The following is a 21,206-nucleotide window of genomic DNA, read 5'->3' as shown; positions in this document are numbered from 1 at the left end:
CACAATTCAAACTCCATAGCTGTATGTGGTGTACCACGCAGGTAGTCGGTGGAACAAGTTGTACAACTCTCATCAGCGAGCTGGAAACGATGGAGAGTCATTACTCCGACTTGTTTATAGATGATAGTGCTTTTGCTCTTATGCAGAGAACAGTTTAATAGACATCTCTGTTCGAAAGCTTATTACTCTATAGTACATTATTGTGTTGCAGATTTTCAGTAAAACGTTGTTTTGGCACACTTTTTCAAGATTGCAAATGGGAAATCTCGTCTTGTCCTAGCGAGCCTAAGAACCAGCAGCCATGTTTCAAAGTTGATTTTTGCTAAGGTCGGCCCCATAAAGGGCCCCAGATATGTCCTAGACACAAATTATTCATAAGTTTTCTATTATATCATTCTTAGGGCCAAGTAAGCTACAGAGCATTCTACGCATGTTTCAGATGGGAAAACTTATGGAAAGGAATTCCGATGCAATGACCGACGTTATAAATACTGTAATGTCGATAAAGTGATGTACAAAACAGCCTGCGCTCAACGTGTCAAGAGCCACACTGATGGATTATGTAAAATTTCCCCGTTCTCTTAAAGAATTGGTCTGTTATTATGGCCTCAAAGTTTATTTATTTATTTAACCTGGCAAGATTAGGGCCATCAGGCCCTCTCTTACATCTAACCAGGCATTCTACTTATTTTACATTCATATGTTTTAGTAGGCATGTTAAACTACATCTAATACAAAAAGTGAGATAAACGATTAGAAGGGTACACCTCGAAAAATACATTATTGAAGAGAAAGATTTTAGATAGGAGTGCTGGCAGCAGGGAGTATGAGGGAGACTCGTGGTGAAGGGAGGAGAAGAATAGAGAGACATGATGAAACATAATTATGGAAAATATAAAGGAAAAGAGGACTGCGTGGCTAATAGAGATAGATGAAGAGGAAGGCATCTCAGGGGAGTATGAGGGAGACTCATGGTGAAGGGAGGAGAAGAATAGAGAGACATGATGAAACATAATTATGGTAAATATAAAGGAAAAGAAGACTGCGTGGCTAATAGAGATAGATGAAGAGGAAGGCATCTCAGGAGCAATATAGGAGACGCTAGCTTTGCTATTTGACAGATGAGAGAATTGGCCTTGCACATTAATTTTGTGGAGAATTTTATGCGGATGATAGTAGGAAATGCTTCAACTTCTTCTTAAAAGCAACAGGAGATTGAATTTTCCTCAAGGTAAGGGGCAGTTTGTTCCAGAGGCGAACAGCGGCAACTGAGAAGGAGTTTGCAAAAGTTTTTGTTTTGTGAGGGGGCACAGTTAGGATACCAGATAAGAGTGACCTCGTGTTTCGATTATGATGGCATGACAAGTTTTTAATCTCTGAAGCTAGGTACCGGGGTGCTTACGCGACGAGGAGTCGGTGAAGTAGACATAGAGTGTGGCAGTCACGCAGTTTGTCCGGCCGCAGCCACCCTAGCTCGGAGTATGAAGCACTAACATGATCATATCGGCGAATGTTGCAGGTGTAACGCACACAGGCATTCATGGTTAGCTATAGCCGTCTCTTGTTTTCACTACTCATGCCTTGTTGAGTCACATCACAATAGTGGAGGTTCGATAGAACGAGTGCTTGCACGAGCTGGCGTTTCAAGTCCTGTGGGAATATGTTCCGAAACTTTTTGAGAGCATAGAGACAAGCAGACGTCTTTCGGCACAAAGTTGTAAATTTCTCGCGAATATCTTTGGAGACAGCTGTGAGAAATAGCCTGCGCTATTCACTGGAAACTAAACGAAAGCGGAAGAGTCTACTTCTGAGAAGGAACCCTGATACTGGTATTAGGATACGAGAAAATTTGTCAACAGCCGCGTGGTTTGTCGCGCTAGGTATGAAAACAAACACAAAATCCTTCAACTGCTGAGCGTGTGGCCACCGTCACCACCATTAGATGCATTTCAGCAACCAATAATCACATTTCCACTAGATGGAAACTAGAGTTACACGATGGTGCCACTCCTAGTTCTGTTAATGCGTGCTCGAAAATTGCGTCAGCTATCTTCTTCCCAAAGGTTTTAAGAGCTTCATTGGCATTACAAAGACTACAACGAATAAACCAGTTTTGTTGAATACAGATGGATACTAGCCACATACAGGTAACAGAGATGCGACTGATAGGGCTCGTGAAACTGGAATTTCAACAGCCTGCCTGCCACCACATTCAGAAAATACGTCGCAATCACTGGGTGTTTCCATTATGTTGCCTACAACTGCATACTATGCATCAGTAATACAATATTATCCTACAGATCATCGAGATCGAGTAGTGAGAAAGCGGGTGAAGGATCAGAAGATTATCACACGAGGAAGGATTCCCTGATCAAACAGCACAGGGCAACACTAACTGAATAAATTATTCTCTAAGTGACTCTCTCAATTCGCTTGTTAGTGAGGTAGATACCAGGAACGTTCCTGCCATTAGTGCCGAAAAACCAGTACAAGCCGTGGGAAAGCATCTCTACTTAATTGTTCGCTATAGAAGTACAGGTATTTGGAACCAGAAGGAAAGCAAAGAAAGCGTACAAACATTAGGACTGGCGATGCTGCTCGCGCTATTCCTCCACGAGACTCAGAGGGCCTTAGACACGGGTTCACAGGTAGATGCCGTGTTTCTTGACTTCCGCAAGGCATTTGACACAGTTCCCCACAGTCGTTTAATGAACAAAATAAGGGCATACGGACTATCAGATCAATTGTGTGATTAGATTGAGGAGTTCCTAGATAACAGAACGCAGCATGTCATTCAAATGGAGAGAAGTCTTCCGAAGTAAGAGTGATTTCAGGTGTGCCGCAGGGGAGTGTCATAGGACCGTTGCTATTCACAATATACATAAATGACCTGGTGGATGACATCGGAAGTTCACTGAGGCTTTTTGCAGATGATGCTGTGGTGTATCGAGAGGCTGCAACAATGGAAAACAGTACTGAGATGCAGGAGGATCTGCAGCGAATTGACGCATGGTGCACGGAATGGCAATTGAATCTCAATGTAGACAAGTGAAATGTGATGCGAATACATAGAAAGATAGGCCCCTTATCATTTAGCTTCAAAATAGCAGGTCAGCAAATGGCAGCAATTAATTCCATAAATTATCTGGGAGAACGCATTAGGAGTGATTTAAAATGGAATGATCATATAAAGTTGATCGTCGGTAAAGCAGATGCCAGACTGAGATTCATTGGAAGAATCCTAAGAAAATGCAATCCGACAACAAAGGAAGTAGGTTACAGTACGCTTGTTCGCCCAGTGCTTGAATACTGCTCAGCAGTGTGGGATCCGCACCCGATAGGGTTGATAGAAGAGATAGAGAAGATCCAACGGAGGGCAGCGCGCTTCGTTACAGGATCATTTAGTAATCGCGAAAGCGTTACGGAGATGATAGATAAACTCCGATGGAAGACTCTGCAGGAGAGACGCTCAGTAGCCCAGTACGGGCTTTTGTTAAAGTTTCGAGAACATACCTTCACCGAAGAGTCAAGCAGTATATTGCTCCCTCCTACGTATATCTCGCGAGGAGACCATGAGGATAAAATCAGAGAGATTATAGCCCACATAGAAGCATACCGACAATCCTTCTTTCCACGTACAATACGAGACTGGAATAGAAGGGAGAACCGATAGAGATAATCAGGGTACCCTCCGCCACACACTGTCAGGTGGCTTGCGGAGTATGGATGTAGATGTAGATGTAGAGAGAATCATGGGCCAAAACGGAAGTTGGAAAGCCAGCAGCCACCGTAAATAAGAATGTTTTCGTTGAGCCTGAATCAACACAGTCAGGAACTCCCGTACGAGTAGGTCTCCTAAGAGAAAGAACTCCGTAATAGAATATTTTGTTGAACCAGATTACGGTATTTCCTACGCCTCAACGTACGATGAAAGTTCTGACATTCAGCTTACAGGCAGTCATCCCTTTGGTAACTCGTCCTCAGACGATACTGAAGCATTAAATATATTGAATGTTCTGAATGTTTCCATTTCTGCCATGACGTCTGTGCATCCACACCTCAAACAGCACAGTTCTTCTGCGATTTTTGCGTGGATCTGTGACTTGGTAGTTTCCGATCCTTTTTTTTAATACCTAAAATTTAAATTTGTCTTCAGAAGGACTTACAAGGGAGCTGTCCAATTCGACAATATCGAAACCTGTTCCGAAATCTTTGTACGGAAAGAATACACTTAGAAAGACACAATGGTAACATTTTAGCTGCTAAAACACATGTTGAGATTTGCCGAATTCATAGCTCCCCTGGCGGCTAGACAAATGTACACCCTGTCGTAGCTGTAGCGGACAGCGCATGCACAACACTGCAGGTGTGGCACATCGGTAAACAAATAACATGGCACAATCCGATCGTAAATGGTCAAATGAATTACAGTTTCAGTTGATGGTTTCTCTGACATACAGTAAGTGCTCATAGTCACTAATCCCTAGAATCTGCAACTCATTTAATATCCATAATACTTAGCTCTTACCTTTGTGGTATTTCCAAATGTTAACAACGAAGAAAACAATGAAGTAATTTTCTTTGCGATTTCTTCGTATATGATTGCTAATAGCATCTGTCTTTTTGCAGGCTCCAGAGTTTCACAGTAATATGGAATCCAATTAATTTTTGAATGTGGTATACGATCGAACTCGTCTACATCTTCTAAAGGGCTACATATATGTTACTTACTATCTAATTTCTAGGAAATTCATATGAATGATGTCGACATTCGGTTAGAAATTGTGGAAACATGAAAATCAACAGGAAATAACTAATAACTAAATGTGCTAATTAAAGCAGAGCCCAAAAATATGATATCTTCCACGTCCAAAGGAAATATTTACAGTCATAGCTTTCAGTGACAAAGGAAAGTCTGTAAAGTTTCAGGATGAACGGAGGAGGTAGAAAACAAACTTCAGTAGTGAGCAAAGTCGGTTCTGTTTCGTAAAATATGAAACTGAATGGCTTAAAGGGGGCAAGGATTTATACGAAGCATGAAATGTGCGCCAAAAAGGAAGTCGCAAAATTATGAAAGAAAAACTATCCGAAAAGTTTAGTACTGCTCGTGAGAGTCAGTGCTCCATTACCTACGGAGATCTAGAAAGCTTTGAGCTCGCAACTGCAAGTGAGATGAACATTACTAACTATCAGTGTCATTTGAACTAGATAAACAGAGAAAGGAAATTATACGGGAAATGAAGACGCAAAATTACGAAACTCACATAAAGATGTCATTAGGAGATGTCATTAAAGGGTAATACTGTAGAGAAATTAGTAGCTCATGTAAAGATGAAGCTTCCTGTTACTCTATAAAATCCTGTGTGCCGAGCCCATACGTTCAAGGATTGAGTGCAAACCGCACTGTATCACTTCGAGAGGAAAAAAAAAAGAACAGTCTTTCTTTCACACACAACAATGCCAGGATAGGTATCAGTGGATTTCTGCTTCCGCAGATTTATATCTGTCTTCAGGAACATCAAGGGAAATTAGGCCAAAAAGTTTAAAAAATTTGACAGTTCGCTGCAAAAATCTTCTAATCGATGTATCAAAGTCTGAAAGAGCATAATGATCCTGAGATGGAACCTCTTCTGTCCGTCACTGCTCAGAAATAGACTTTCCTTTGGAGGCGCTCTGTCTACAGCAAACCACAATATCATCTTCTCTTCTGTTTCCCTGACATGTTTCAGTGAAGTTTCAGCATCATCAAATGGCTTTTATTGTCTTTTCAATGTGACATTCGAAACGTCATCTTACCATTAGCCTAAAATAGCTCATTGCTTTTGATGAACTCTCAGCCTGGAAATAACGAGACCTTATAAATCAAATGTTATCATAAGGATTGTACCATAGGAAATGTTATAAAAGATTTAATGTCTAAATCATTCACTGCCTTTATTTTCTTTCGTCTGCTAAACATTTGTGTAACAAATACATCTGTGACAGTGTAGTCGAAAAGTTAATCGAAAAATTAATGATTTTACACATTTTTGAGACAGTTTAACTGCTTCAAAATTGCGTGTGTGCACTTCAGACTTCGCGCTACGCCGCGCTGCGTACTCTTGTTGCGGCTGATTCTCCTTATTTGCCGCTTCGCGTGCTAGGTAGGAAGGACTGTTGAAACCACTGTTACAAGTGTTACTTTGTGCTGAAAAAATGTGTTGTTTAAATTTTTTTAAATACTTACTGTGCCCCTTAACAGCTAAATTTTGGCTATGGAGCTCTTTCTACATCTACATCTACATCTGCATTTATACTACGCAAGCCACCCAACGGTGTGTGGCGGAGGTCACTTTACGTGCCACTGTCATTACCTCCCTTTCCTGTTACAGTCGCATATGGTTCGCGGGAAGAACGACTGCCGGAAACCCTCCGTGTGCGCTCGAATCTCTCTAATTTTGCATTCGTGATCTCCTCGGGAAGCAATATATTCGATACCTCATTCAGAAACGCACCCTCTCGAAACCTGGGCAGCAAGCTACTCCACTATGCAGTGTGCCTCTCTTACTGAGTCTGCCACTTGAGTTTGCCAGACATCTTCGTAACGCTATCACGATTACCAAATAACCCTGTGACGAAACGCGCCGCTCTTCTTTGGATCTTCTCTACCTCCTCTGTCAACCCGACCTGGTACGGACCCCACACTGATGAGCAATACTCAAGTATAGGTCGAACGAGTGTTTTGTAAGCCACCTCCTCTATTGATGGACTACATTATCTAAGGACTCTCCCAATGAATCTCTGCCTGGCACCCGAATTACCAACAATTAAACTTATATGATCATTCCACTAAAAATCGTTCCCTACGCATACTCCCAGATATTTTACAGAGGTAACTGCTACCAGTGTTTGTTCTGCTATCATTTAATCATACAGTAAAGGATCCTTCTTTCTATGTATTCGCTATACATTACACTTGTCTATATTAAGGGTCAGTTGCCACTCCCTGCACCAAGTGCCTACCGGCTGCAGATCTTCCTGCATCTCGCTGCAATTTTCTAATGCTGCAACTTCTCTGTATGCTACAGCATCATCCGCGAAAAGCTGCATGGAACTTCCGACACTATCTACTAGGTCATTTATGTACATTGTGAAAAGCAATGGTCCCATAACACTCCTCTGTGGCATGCCAGAGGTTACTTTAACGTCTGTAGACGTCTCTCCATTGAGAACAACATGCTGTGTTCTGTTTGCTAAAAACTCTTCAATCCAGCTACAGAACTGGTCTGATATTCCGTAGGCTCGTACTTTGTTTATCAGGCGACAGTCCGGAACTGTATCGAACGCCTTCCGGAAGTCAAGGAAAATGGCATATACCTGGGAGCTTGTAACTTACATTTAATGTGTCTCATGAACAAATAAACCGAGTTGGGTCTCACACGATCGCTGTTTCCGGAATCCATGTTGATTCCTACAGAATTATGGGTTTCCAGAAATGACATGATACGTGAGCAAAGAACATGTTCTAAAATACTACAACAGATCGACGTCAGAGATATATGCCTATAGTTTTGCACATCTGCTCGAAGACCCTTCTTGAAAACTGGAACTACCTGTGTTCATTTCCAATCATTTGGAAGCTTCCGTTCCTCTAAAGACTTGCGGAACACGGCGATGAGAAGGGGGCAAGTTCTTTTTTCGCGTACTCAGTGTAGAATCGAATTGGTATCGCGTCAGGTCCAGGGGACTTTCCTCTGTTGAGTGATTTCAGTTGCTTTTCTATTCCTTGGGCACTTATTTCGATGTCAGCCATTTTTTCGTTCATGCGAGGATTTATCTGTGAAACAGCTTTGGAAACAGGTGTTTCGTATTTCAGCTTTACGCGTGTCATCCTCTGTTTCAATGCCATTATCATTCCAGAGTGTCTGGATATGCCGTTTCAATGCACTTACTTAAGACCAGAAATTCCTAGGATTTTCTGTCAAGTCGGTACATAGAATTTTACTTTCGAATTCACTGAACGCTTCACGTATAGCCCTCGTTACGCTAACTCTGACATTGTTTAGCTTCTATTTTTCTGACGGCTTTTGGCTGCGTTTAAATCTGCAGTGAAGCTCTCTTTGATTTCGCATTAGTTTCCTAACTTTGTTGCTGAACCACGGTGGGTTTTCTCGTCGTTCACCGTTTTACTCGGCACGTACCTGTCTAAAATGCATTCGACGATTGCCTTGAACTTTATCGATAAACACTCAACAATATCAGTATCGGAGCAGAAATTTTCGTTTTGATCTGTTAGGTAGTCAGAAATCTGCCTTCTATTACTCTTGCTAAACAGATAAACCTTCCTCCCTTTTCTTTTATATACCTTTTTACTTCCAAATTCAGGGATGCTGCAACAGCCTTATAATCACTGATTCCCAGTTCTGCGCTTACAGAGTCGAGAAGTTCGGGTCTGTTTGTTATCAGTAGGTCCAAGATGTTATCTCCACGAGTCGGTTCACTGTTTAATTGCTCGAGGTAATTATAAGATAGTGCGCTCAGTATGATGTCACTCGATGCTCTGTCCCTACCACCTGTCCTAAGCATCTGAGTGTCCCAGTCTATATGTGCTAAATTGAAATCTCCACCTAAGACTATAACATGCTAAGGAAATTTATCTGAAATGTATTCCAGATTTTCTCTCAGTTGTTCTGCCACTAATGCTGCCGAGTCGGGAGGTCGGCAAAAGGAGCCAATTATTAACCAGGCTCGGTTGTTGAGTATAACCTCCACCCATAATAACTCACAGGAACTATCCACTTCTGTCTCACTACATGTATTCGCCCAGTGTGAAAAATTCGAGGGCTAATTCTGACATTTCGCATTGGACCACTATGTGACTTAATATCTATGGTCATCAGTACCCTTGAACTTAGAACTACTTAAACCTAACTAACCTAAGGACAGCACACAACACCCAGCCACCACGAGGCAGAGATAATCCCTGACCCCGCCGGGAATCGAACCCGGGAACCCGGGCGTGGAAAGCGAGAACGCTACCGCACGACCCCGCGATGCGGGCTATTGGACCATTCCCTTGATAAATAAGAAACAAGTAACACTTTGTAAGGATATCAAATGCATAACTGAGTTAATTTTAATATTTTATCTTACTTGTGGTATGCCCTATTAGAAGGCCTTGACTGGATCCTTAAACTGATATTTCAAGCTTTTTTTACTAAATTACATTGATTGCAATTTCTGCGACTTTTTGACAGGTAGCTAGAAAACCTTATTTTTTTTAGTAGTGTCCAATTCACATCGGAAGCGAACATTTGGCATATTGAATTATGGTAAAGTTGACTGCTGATAAAAGGACATCGATTTAGATGTTAACATGACAGGTTGAGCTACTCGTTTGTTGGTTTACCTTTTCCGAAAGTGCTTGGTTGTCTTTTTAAGTACACACATCAGTACATATTCGCGTTGGTGGCGCAGAAGACAAAATAACGGGGTGGGGAGTTGGGAGAAGTGGCATAACGGTAACAATCTGACAAGACGGGGGGCTGATAACACGAAATACTAATGGCAGAGTGGTACGTGGCGAGGGCGCATGCGCAGATGGTGTTAACATGACAGGCTGCACTACCAGCTTGTTGGCTTACCTCATTTGAAACTGCGTCGTTGTTGTTTTAAATGTACAATTCCGTGCATTTTCTGGTACGCGGCCCGGAAGGCAATAGATCTGCGAAGAAAAGTGCCATAATGGTAACAATCTGACAAAACTGGGGACTGGTACCAAGAGGCGGCGGCGCATGCGCAGAAGGCGGCGTAGTGGAGCGGAGTGTTGTCGCGCCGGCGGCTGGCCGACGCGCGCAGTGGCTGGCGCGCCGCCGCGACGTCTGCACGCGTCTGCCCGGCCCCACGCCGACGCCGCTGCCGCTGCCGCTGCCGCAGGCCGACTGCTTGTACTCAACAGCCCGCGCGTACAGGTATGGCGCATCCAACTTCCTCGTCTGTCATCATGCGCTATTCATTTTCCCTTGCACTGCACACCATTTCTTACGCCGTGGTGTAGCCGTTGCAACAATATAGTAAAGTTTCAAATTTTTTTAAGTTTTACTATTTTTAAACTAGTGTTTTAGTAGTTGACTTTGCCATTAATTCTATTCAAATTATGTTAGACACTGTCAATTTTTTCAATGTATCTCTACGCTTCTTATCTTGGCTCTTGCGTTACCACAATGACCAAAGTGGATGAATGATTCCTTTTTCTGTTTTTCTTTTTCTCTTTAAAAAAGTCTGATAATTACATCCTTAAATTTAGTCAAAACATTTATGACTGTCGTTCAGGGTACAGATACCTCATAGTGAGTGAAATAATTGAAACGCATACAGGATAGGGAAAGAACCTTCATAACATTTGTTTTTCAACTCATTGTATGTTTCCCCGTCTACCTTGTTACTGTAGTGCGTTTCTCGAAATAACTCAGCATTCCGCTGGAAATGGTGGATACTATGTCAATGAAAAAAGTAATACATTACTCACAAAGCACCACAAGAATAATTATTACACAATTGTGAAGTGCAGATTTCTTTGCACTTCGTTACGCGACTTATTTAAGTAATACGCTAATACTATTTCATCAATTTTAGCATATCTTCATTTGCCACCTACATCGAAGCTGTATAACTGATAATTACCCTGTTTGGCTCGAAGTAGACATATATGAGTACTGTAAGCTACACTTGTAACGTACATGTTCTGGAGGTGACATAGCATGTTAATGCTTGTAAATTTATTTATACACTATAAATTTTATCTATAATATTGAAACCTGACTACTACTGTACAAAACCAATAATTACCTGTTACAGTCTCATGTTAATGGAGACCAATGAAGTTGCTGTGTAATGTCTCCAACAGACAGAGGCATTGTTCATGACTCTTCGATCAAATACCCGTAGTTTTCATCGTGAACATTGGTATAACGCCGTAGGATAGCTCATTTTTTTAAAAAAATAAGGAAGAAGTCCCCCAGGTACCTGTAGAATATGCAGTGTTTTAGAACTTATTGCAGAAGACTTACGAATGTTTGCAGTTTCTGTTTCCTAAGGCCTTATGAATTAAATTCATTCTGTGGTCTCAGTGACTGATAAAATGTATCGTAAGATTCAAAGTCAGATATACATCTGCTGTCAGGGAACTGTGGTACTTCGAGAACATATGGTAAATCACAATATCGAGCTCTCACGGAAGATACTATGAAGAAAAAGAAGCCGTGCTACCTCTGTATCCGATCTAGTGTCAGAAATGCAATACAGAATTCTTGTTACTACGTGATAAATTTGTACATTCGCCCCATCTTGAAGACAGAGAGCGCACGGTTTCACTATTTGCACGCAAATGTGCCCATATATGAGCTTTTTGGAATTCCCCAAAAGAGCGGTATTTGAAGGGATTTAATGACACACAAGGCTGATGTGAAAGAATTTCACAACTTCACAGTAAATATACGTGGACTTTACACTGATCATTGTTATTTTGTATCCACCCATTTGAATTCACTGAAATGAATAATATCACAGTCTGACGAATACAGATAAGAATTTCTATACAAACCATAATACCTCTTTTCCAGACTCAACTCACTATCTTTAAAGGATAAGTTGCAGCTGATTGATATGATTTCTGCGCCAATCACTGCAACAAACGATTACTATAACTTCTTTAAGTAATCGTTGATAATAATATATATAGTATCGTTTATTATATATACGAAATTTTTCTCCAGCAGCTTGAAATCCTTTATCGTTTCAGTTATTATACAAAGTACAGGAAACGGTGGAGCGAATTTCACGGGGCATTGATCAGCATATTTCCGGTAGCAAAGTAGATTGAAAATATTAAAAAATGCAGACATTAAAAGTTCCCACATTTACAAAAGTCAAACACAAATAAATTAATGATGTTCCTAGCTTAGCAACAACGTGGTACCAGAACACTACAACAAAAGAACCAACAAATGGCTTTATTTGTATTATTGATGTTCAGCATATAAGTTATTGTATGACTATTAAATGGAATATTTTTTCTGCCGTTATAAGAACTGACTAACATAAATTGGACCAGCATCTTTGGCCACAGATGCAAGTCTTTGCTTTGTCACTGTTTTCATTTCTCTTCTCAATCGTTGACGCTTTTTTTCGCAATGGAGGCTGCGTGATGTGACATGTAGTACTATTCGCCGCGCCTTTCATAGTGGAAGCCATTCCATGGCTTACATACCAGAAACGCGAAACCTTACATTTATTACAGCGTATTTCTGAAGAGAACATGCGCACCCACTCTCCTCCTACCGAACAAATAAGTACGGTAAGGCGTTGGGGTAGCGCGGAACGTATAGAAATGCCTGCGGCTCCGCGTTAATTGACGCATTTGTAGTCTGTTGCGCAAATTATGCTAGGGAGACGGGTGTATTTCTCAGAGTGTAGTTTCGGTTGAGCTAGAGAAATTCATTAGCGTTTTCCCACATCTACGCCATTTACACTTAATGATAAACAGTCCAGTCGTAGTTATGATTAGAGATTCGTATTGAGTTCATTGGCAGGTTCCCCACTGACTCTTAGAAGCGTTTCCAGTAGATGTCATGAGAACTCTGTGCTGTATGTATATAATACGTCCGTAGAAACGTTTATATCTTCGAACGTTTTGATAAATTAAAATTTTGGGGCAGTTGTTGACCAGTAAAAGTACATTAACGGAAGTAATACGTCCTCTGAATTGTAACTTATGTTTGAAATAACCCGTCACACTTGGGAAAGATGTAGCACAATTGAACATTATTCACTGCCAGAACGAAGACCTCTATGACGATTATTGTATAACACAAGAGAGACCAAAAAATTTCAGGTTGTAGTTTCTATGGTCATAGGTTATCATTAGAATCCTTAAATCTTCATATGAAATAAACTTGCTATGGGCACATTCCTTGCATTATCTTCAAGTATGTAACAAATTTTCATTTACTTCTTATACAGTAGTCCCTTTTTTTGAAGAGTTTTCCGACACATTTACGGACAAATTTTCGATTAACAACTCAAAACAGTTCAGTATTCGTAATTCATTATTTACAACCAAAGCAGAGAAAGCTTGCCTACACATGCAGGGAGTCGTCAGAAGAGAAATTTAATAAACTTTACCAAGCTTTATTCTTTAAATAAAACAAGTTTTCCTACACATTGCGTGTTATGATCACAAGAGAAGCTTCACAAGCGATATGTATAAAGTTTTCTTTACATATAATAGTATAATTTTTGAATACATTATTCAAACTACAAAGTATATCTGCATTTCTGTCATTCTTCGATTACAAAAAAAGGAAAAATCAATTTTGTCTCTCGTCACGAAACATTTTTTGGAACTTTAAGAATATTTACACACAAAGGAATGAAGACTGTTGAAACCTGAAGTTCTCAAATACAAACTAGTTTCCATAGCAGCAGTCTTACATCTTCTAATACGAAAATAATAGCAAAAGACTGTGTGTTTCACGATGACGCCTGAGAAGACAGCGAAGAGTTTCTTCTGATGTTCTCTTTTGGTTTGTCTCGATTTCGCAGCTTTACTTGTTTAGATATACAGTTGTTAGACACTTTCGGATTTCCTTTATGATACACACAGTGATGATGCGGAGGGAATCCATGTTATGATAGAAACAATGAAGGCATGGAGTTGCACAGCGTTTGTTTTTTCAAAGTTTTCTCACACAAACAAGCAGTGTGACGCGTCTGTTATAAATATCATCCACAAATAAACTGCACTTCTTTCATAAGGGTCTCTTATGAAACCTGCTCTACGAAGTTGCATTTAACAACAACTTGGTTTCGATTAATTAAACTTCCTTTTATTACTGTGTAGTCTGGTATGTTTAAAGCAGAGCAAATAATTCTATCGTCTTTCTTTATGAACTACGTTGGCTGTTCCTACAAGGGTCTGAGGCGTCCACAGTAGTTTTCCAGTAAATCTTAATTACATCTGAGTTTTGAGTAGTAACAACAAGGCAGGTATCACATCTAAATGAACTAACATCGTAATGTATTTTAAACGGTGGAAATAATTCACTCTAATTATTAAACTATGTTGGTACTGCTTGCTCGATGAGATTTATTTCACCTTTCGTATTTGGAATATAAGTGTAGATGCTATTCTAAGAAAACTTGTGTTAGCTTTCAATGCTAACGAAAGTGAGTGTTGCATCCAGAAAGCACCTCTCCCTTGGTACTGATAACTATAGTGTATCTTATACATGACTTTGAACAGAAGATGACAGAAGTAAATTTTCGGTCATATCTGCAGTACTAGTGCTTTATTACTAACTCAAGCACCAGTGAATTGCCTGTAACGCTGTCAACAGGTACCTATTTTAAGAAATTTTTCTCGATTTCCTGTAAAATATTTCACAACTATTTTGATCAATACGCTTTTAGTTGACGTAATGTCTGGTATGGGCCTTCACTGTGGTGTGAGTACTTCACACAGCAGTCCAGTTTCGTTATGGTGGAAGTGTAGAAATTGTTGTAAATAATATTTAAATGTTGGTTTGCTTAGAATAACTATCCAACATTCCTTGAGAAGCATTGAAATTGTTTTCAACAGCAACTTGCCGATGAATGCAGTCAGAAATAACAATAATAGTGCCCTATAAACAAAACGCGTTTGTTTGTGTGGAACTCAACCCACAAGATAATTAAATTGCATGAACTTTCTTATTATAATATTTGTCAGTAAGCGAGCGACCATACTCTCTATTCTTTCCTTTATACATACATCATTTGCAGCTTCGCAAAAATCATCGGTGAAATGTTTTACTAGAAGTTTCTGTAGCTATTGAATATATCTAGGCATTTGCATCAAGCGTTTCTTTTTAACTCACGAACCCAGATTTGGGCACTTAAACATCTGTTCTAATGAAAAAGAGTCGAGCACCTCTCAATGGACTTGTGCTGATAGATTTTTACGAAAATAATCACTATCAATAGGGGAGCAATAGCTGCTACGTAATGGAAGAGAAAATTGCGTCACAGCATTGTGACTATTGTTAAACATTTTGAACACCATTCGTTTTTCTTCTGGGTAAGCCATGCAGTTTTATATTGTAGATAGTTTCTCATGAAGTCTTTGTAGTATTAAGTGAGAGAATAGCCATTTCACTAAGATTATGGTTGATAGAACAATAGCAGAAACTGATTAGCAACACAATAAGCTCTTCTCAAGTAATAGATAATACCTATGAACAACGAAAACTGATACCTATTGTATAATGATTTCGCGTTGTGTAAGTAATCATCCACTACCGGTTTCTTAGTTCTCAACGTTTAAAACTTCGTTGCCGTCAGTATAGAGTCACACATTTTTCGATATAAATAATTTCCGAAAGCTTTCCTACCTACATTCTTAACAGGTAATGACTACCTATAACGGAACACTCATAACGGATAAAAGCAGTGATATATCACTGAAATCTCAATACTGAGGCAACATTCTGTTGGAGATACGGAAACAAATGAACAAATGGATAAGTGGTACATTTTCTGTCATAACGGAAGAAAACATTGAGGTTCTTAGTACCGAGTACAGATTTTCAATTTCAGGGTGATATGTAAAATTTTTGCTACAGTACTTTAGCAGTCTTCAAAAGAGTCGAACGAGTGAGGCGTAATGTGGCGTTTATTGGGCAATGAGTGGAAAACAAATAACAGTGGGGGACATTTAGTCTTTGCATCAGCTAACTGTATTCGAAAAGTTCTTCTTTTCCTGATACAAATGTTTGATACCAATTTTGTTTATAAAATGTGGTTGCCTGTTACGTCTACATGAAAACTGTAAAGGAAACATAATTACGGCTAGGAAACAATTTACTTTTAATGTATTAAGGGCTTTATAGTAAAAATGCTGAAACAGCGAGATCTCTGAAGAGGAACTGGTTGTATGATCTCACGGAAAAGTTTCTTACGGAAAAGTTTCTTCTGAATGCAGCATATTTGCTTACATGCTTATGTGATTCATGAAAGAAGTTAAGTGTCGACGTGTGACCGTTTACTTTACTTTATGCTGTGTGCCACTATCAGTCTTCTCTTCATTTGTGTAGGGGTTTCTGCATGATTCCTCACTAGACTTTCTTCGTTATTAGAAATACTCACGTGCATGAAGCACTTTAAATGTAGTTATACCTTAGACTATTTCAACTTTCGATCGAACTACTCAACAAACATTTGGTAAACGTTGCCTGAAATGAAAACTCACGGACGATCACGCAAGTTGAATTGCGTCTTCAGTTAGCGTGCAATTAAGCAAGCATGGCAGGCACACCTCCATGGCCAATACACGCAGACAGCTGGTCCGCTTTCTGCCCTACGAGGCGATCCGCTTACCGCACAGAATACTTTGCGGTTCGTCATGATTAATGGCTTCTTATGGAACAGAACAACTAAGAAGACAGCTCCGAGACGGGGGCGAATAAATTACCGGTGCTCCGTGAAAGCGGAGGTCGCTGAATTCTAAGCTTTCCATTGGTGATTGAAATGTTGCGAGGCGTGGACGTCTCACCTCTAGAATCTTTCACTACACTTTCCTCCTGAGCGTCGGATACCTAACTGTTTCATGTTTCGCACTTTGGTACTCAGTTCCCTCGGGGCCAAGAAGTGCACTTTGTTTGTCTGTATTTACCACAGCGTGGATATTTTATGACCAGTTCCTCGCGAAAAGGTATCCAACCAATTATACAGCTGCCACACATGGCGAATTGTTCCAATTTGTTTTTAAATTTGGAAGATTTCACAAATCATTAATGATGTACTAAAATATTCAAGCGTACACGTATGGTAGGAAATTAGATTCAGTAATGAGTCCGCATCTTGACTGCTTCTTTGTAGTGTAGTACCTAAACTTAAAGCAATAAAAATTAATAGTAGCACTTTTTAATTTTGGACAAGAAATTAATAAATTTTTCATGGCGAAGCCACTCATTTAAAGCAACTTATTCTTTTTCTGTATCGACCTTCCCCTATTGTTTTTACAGCACTTGAAACACTTATAACACCAACGGAAACTACGGTCAAAAAATGGGGAATGCTCGAAGTTAAATTGTTTCCTATGCAGAATACCTTTTACTGGTTAATTACTCTGCAAGAAACATATTATACGACGCTAAAAATTTAACTGCTACTACTGCGTTACTACATGAATAAACTTCACCCAGCGTGGTCTAGTGGTTAAATAACTTCTAACCAGTGCCTGTCGTTCATAGTTCTACGTATTTAGAAGTTTAGCAATAACTCAACTTGTGATTTGTGGATATCCTCCCGTTATTTTGTCCAATTCATCCATCTTCTGACTAAACTTGTCAGTTGAGTGATCTTGTATTTAGAGCAGACGTAGTACGTAAGTGTGGACATAGTTGTACGTGTTTTGAATGTGAAGTTATCATTCTTGAGTTAAATGTTTCTGAAATATTTCCTACAACTGTAGGTTTAGGCTAATGCGCGGGCAATGGTTCATTGTATTTTATCGCTTGTAAGAACAATGTGTGGTACGTACAGCGCTTTTGGTGGTTAAAAGAAACAGCATTAAAGCATTTTCCTGTTCACGAGCACAATTTGTAGCACAAGAACTCGCTTATTCATGAATTCGGTCGTTTACAGTGTGCTGTCTCATATGTTATCATGTTTCAAATTATTACAGCTAATTTTCTGCTCTTTGTACCGTGCAGTTTCCAAAACTGATTATTTGAAAGTTATGTATTTTCTTCTGTTGCTCTTTCAGAATATGATTTTCCTTCGGTTATGTGTATTACTGTGTCGTGTCTCGCATGATTACATGATTTGCTAACATTGCAAACAAAAGTGCTTACAACCTTGGGTAACTATGTAAGTCTCATTGATTTTCCATAAAACATCGTTGCAAGTAACTTATCCATCCATTCAGTTTAGTAAGTCACTTAGTCGCCTAGTATCCATTTATTTAAAAAAATTTACTAATAAATATAAAATAAAGGAACTTTATAATTGATGTCTCTTCTCTTCGTGTCATTATCTTTGCAATTCATTGTTCAGCTTAAGACAACTGGTTAAGTAGTAATGTGATACAAAAATGTCATGCGACTAGGGCCTCCCGTCGGGTACACCGTTCGCCGGGTGCAAGTCTTTCGATTAGACGCCACTTCGACGACTGGCGCGTCGATGGGGATGAAATGCTGATAATTAAGACAACGCAATACCCAGTCCCAGAGCGGAGAAAATCTCCGACCCAGCCGCGAATCGAACCTGGGCCCTTACGATTGACATTCTGTCGCGCTGTCCACTCAGCTATCGGGGTCGGACGTTAATCTGATGAGATCCGTCGCTAATCTCCTTTCTTCAGTCCGACGTTTAGTTTACCAATTTTTGCTTATAAGTTTATCCAGCCACCCACTTTTGTATACATCGTAACTTACTCACATCACGCTATACTTTACTACTACGTGTCTCGAGCTATGTACATCGGTATTCCTCTTTTCATCTTGGTAAGATTATTCTCACATTGCCGATAACGTATGAAATATCTTATCTCTCATACTTTTTCCTATCTGGTATTAGGAGTAATACATGATCGAGACTGCTATGTAAGACGTATAGTTAACCGGAATTGAGAGCATCGTCCTCTTATACATATCGAAATTTTCTTTGTGATACTGTGCCCAGAGTTGTTGGGTTAATACGCGAAACGATTCATAAGAAAAATCTAAATTTATCTTTGAATTCAGTAACAGTTTCACGGTTTTTGGAAATGGATTGAATTAATTTCTACACGATAATAGAAATGTCATACCTCATGGGTTGAAATAGCACTGAAACAATTTATCAGTATCTATCGTATTCTCCCTCTAAATCATTTTTATGTATTTCAAAAGTATAAAGGAGAAGAACAATATCTTGCATATCAATATTTCGTCCTATGCTACTCAATAAAGTTTTCTTTTTATAACGACCACCATAAATATTTTCTTGTTTACATCCGATTTTTTCTTCATGTAACGGCGATTTTCCGTTAAAGTTACTAGTACTAACCTCTATACAATCATTTTGCAGATACGTCTTCTGTTGATAATGTATTCTACATCACTTTTCACACAGTTGTGTCTCTTTCGACTTTTTCAAAACTATCTTAATCATTTTGCTTTGCTACCTGCACGTAATATTACATTCACTGTAATTCAAACTGCGAAGCTACAGTGACAGTACCCGAGCGGCGTTTAGGGTCTTGGCTATACTGCTATGGAAAATGTTTTCACAAATCGAAAGACTTCTTTGTTGTTCAGTTGTATGACCATTTTTCATATTTATTTTATGCTATTATTTATTAATACAAAATCTTCAAGTTACTAATTACAGCATTAAAAACCGATGAATTTCACAATATTATTATCTTATTTCGTTTGCATACCGAAGCGACAGTCCCCCTTAGATCGACTCTTAGTTGATGCCCCATTGAGAACATTTGAAGGAGAGAACAAATAGTATTTAAGAAGGGAGTGTGAGATATTCATATAGTTCTTCACAGTTCGAACGTAAAATGTGGCAGCCCGGACAGTTACTGTATCGGACGTTAGTACATTACATATGGAAAACAAGACCTACCATGTTAACCTAAAGAAAAAAATGGTTCAGATGGCTCTGAGCACTATGGGACTTAACATCTGTGATCATCAGTCCCCTAGAACTTAGAACTACGTAAACCTAACTAAGCTAAGGACAGCACACAACACCTAGTCATCAGGAGGCAGAGAAAATTCCTCACCCCGCCGCGAATCGAACTCCGGAACCCGCGCGCGGGAAGCGAGAACGCCACCGCACGACCACGAGCTTCGGACTCACCTATAGAGCCGTCGTTGAAGATGGAAGTGACACACCTGTCACTGAAAGCTCTGAATGCCAGATTGTGTTTCACCATGGAATCATAGTGGCCTATGGAGGGAATACTACTTTCATATAAATTTTGTACAGTGGAATGGTGTTCCAGGTAGGGTTTTGAGGGGAAAGGTCACCTTTGATAACGGTGTAAAGGGACATTCTTCAATGGTTACGCATGGTGGCTGTGTTTCAGTTAAGAATTAAAGAAGAATTATTCTCCTACTATAAAGAATGACTTCAGTGAACGGTTTGCTTCATAGGGTCTGAAAAACGTTACATATAGTGTATTAGCTTGTCTTTTCAGCACTTATTCCTGGTTTAGAGGTAGTTCAGGCTGGAGTTAGCATTTACTTTATATTTATGCGTGAGTCATCACGTCGTCGTTTACCCTAAAACTGTAGTAAAAGTCATGAACACCATTGTTTTGCAAATAAAATAAATCTTGTGCTGTGTATTTCATAATTACATCGATTATGTATTAAGAGTCTCATATAGAGCGAGGAAATCGTCCTAGTATTTGCTTAGGCAGGCGTGAGCAACTGAAAGAAAACAGTAAATATGAGCGCTTGATGTAGTATACTAAGTGGCCCACATCCTTACCACGCAAGCATGCGCGCTAAGCGTCATTCAGTGAGGATATATCACATATTTAGCACACTAATATATACTGATTTTTTAAAATTACCTAACGTATGGAAAGATAAGTAATGATTATAATACTCGCACTACTGACAAACACAGAAAGGGAGAGCGTGGTTTCTGAACCTTAATCTGCTCAAGAAATAAACTTATATTGTAGCCTAATAGGTTTGACATTTCAATTGTTATATACATTCCCTGTAAGTACCAACCAAGACTGCTTAATATATTTTAAAATATTTATACTGGTTTGTATCGATCAGTCTTATTAGGTATGTTCTCGTCAACAATGTGCCGAACATACTGTTTGGCACTATGCATGTGACGTCTCCTGTAAACACTCTAAACTATTAGATCGTAGTATGTTTGTACATCATTATTATTCTCAGAAGCTCTATGAAATCGTGATGATTCTCCTATGTGTAAATTGTACATCAGTCTACATTTAAACTTAAATCTTATCTGATAGTGTAGCGTAAGGAAGAAGTGCAATTAAATTGTTTAAAAAAATTAACTATCAGTGTCAGAAACCCACACTTCAGACAACTAAAAGGTTTGCAATGTACGTACGTTACAGTAGCAATTTTCTTGTGAATTACATTGCTGTTACCAAGATCTTTGAGTTTCCAATACACACTACTATTTTTCATTTTGGGGCG

At 39.4% G+C, this 21,206-nt stretch overlaps 1 protein-coding gene across 1 annotated transcript in view; it reads left to right on the top strand.

Annotated features, from left to right (window-relative positions):
• The first annotated feature begins 9,833 nt into the window (after nt 1-9,833).
• LOC126299155 (tachykinin-like peptides receptor 99D) overlaps nt 9,834-21,206 on the top strand; it is a 1,430,543-nt gene continuing 1,419,170 nt past the window's right edge. The window contains exon 1 of the mRNA XM_049990921.1: nt 9,834-9,950. The gene's annotated coding sequence lies outside the window, so the exon portion shown is untranslated. The remainder of the gene's footprint in view (nt 9,951-21,206) is intronic.

This window comes from Schistocerca gregaria, chromosome X (assembly GCF_023897955.1).
Source record: "Schistocerca gregaria isolate iqSchGreg1 chromosome X, iqSchGreg1.2, whole genome shotgun sequence".
NCBI lineage: Eukaryota > Metazoa > Arthropoda > Insecta > Orthoptera > Acrididae > Schistocerca > Schistocerca gregaria.
This window is presented reverse-complemented; position numbering and strand designations above follow the sequence as displayed.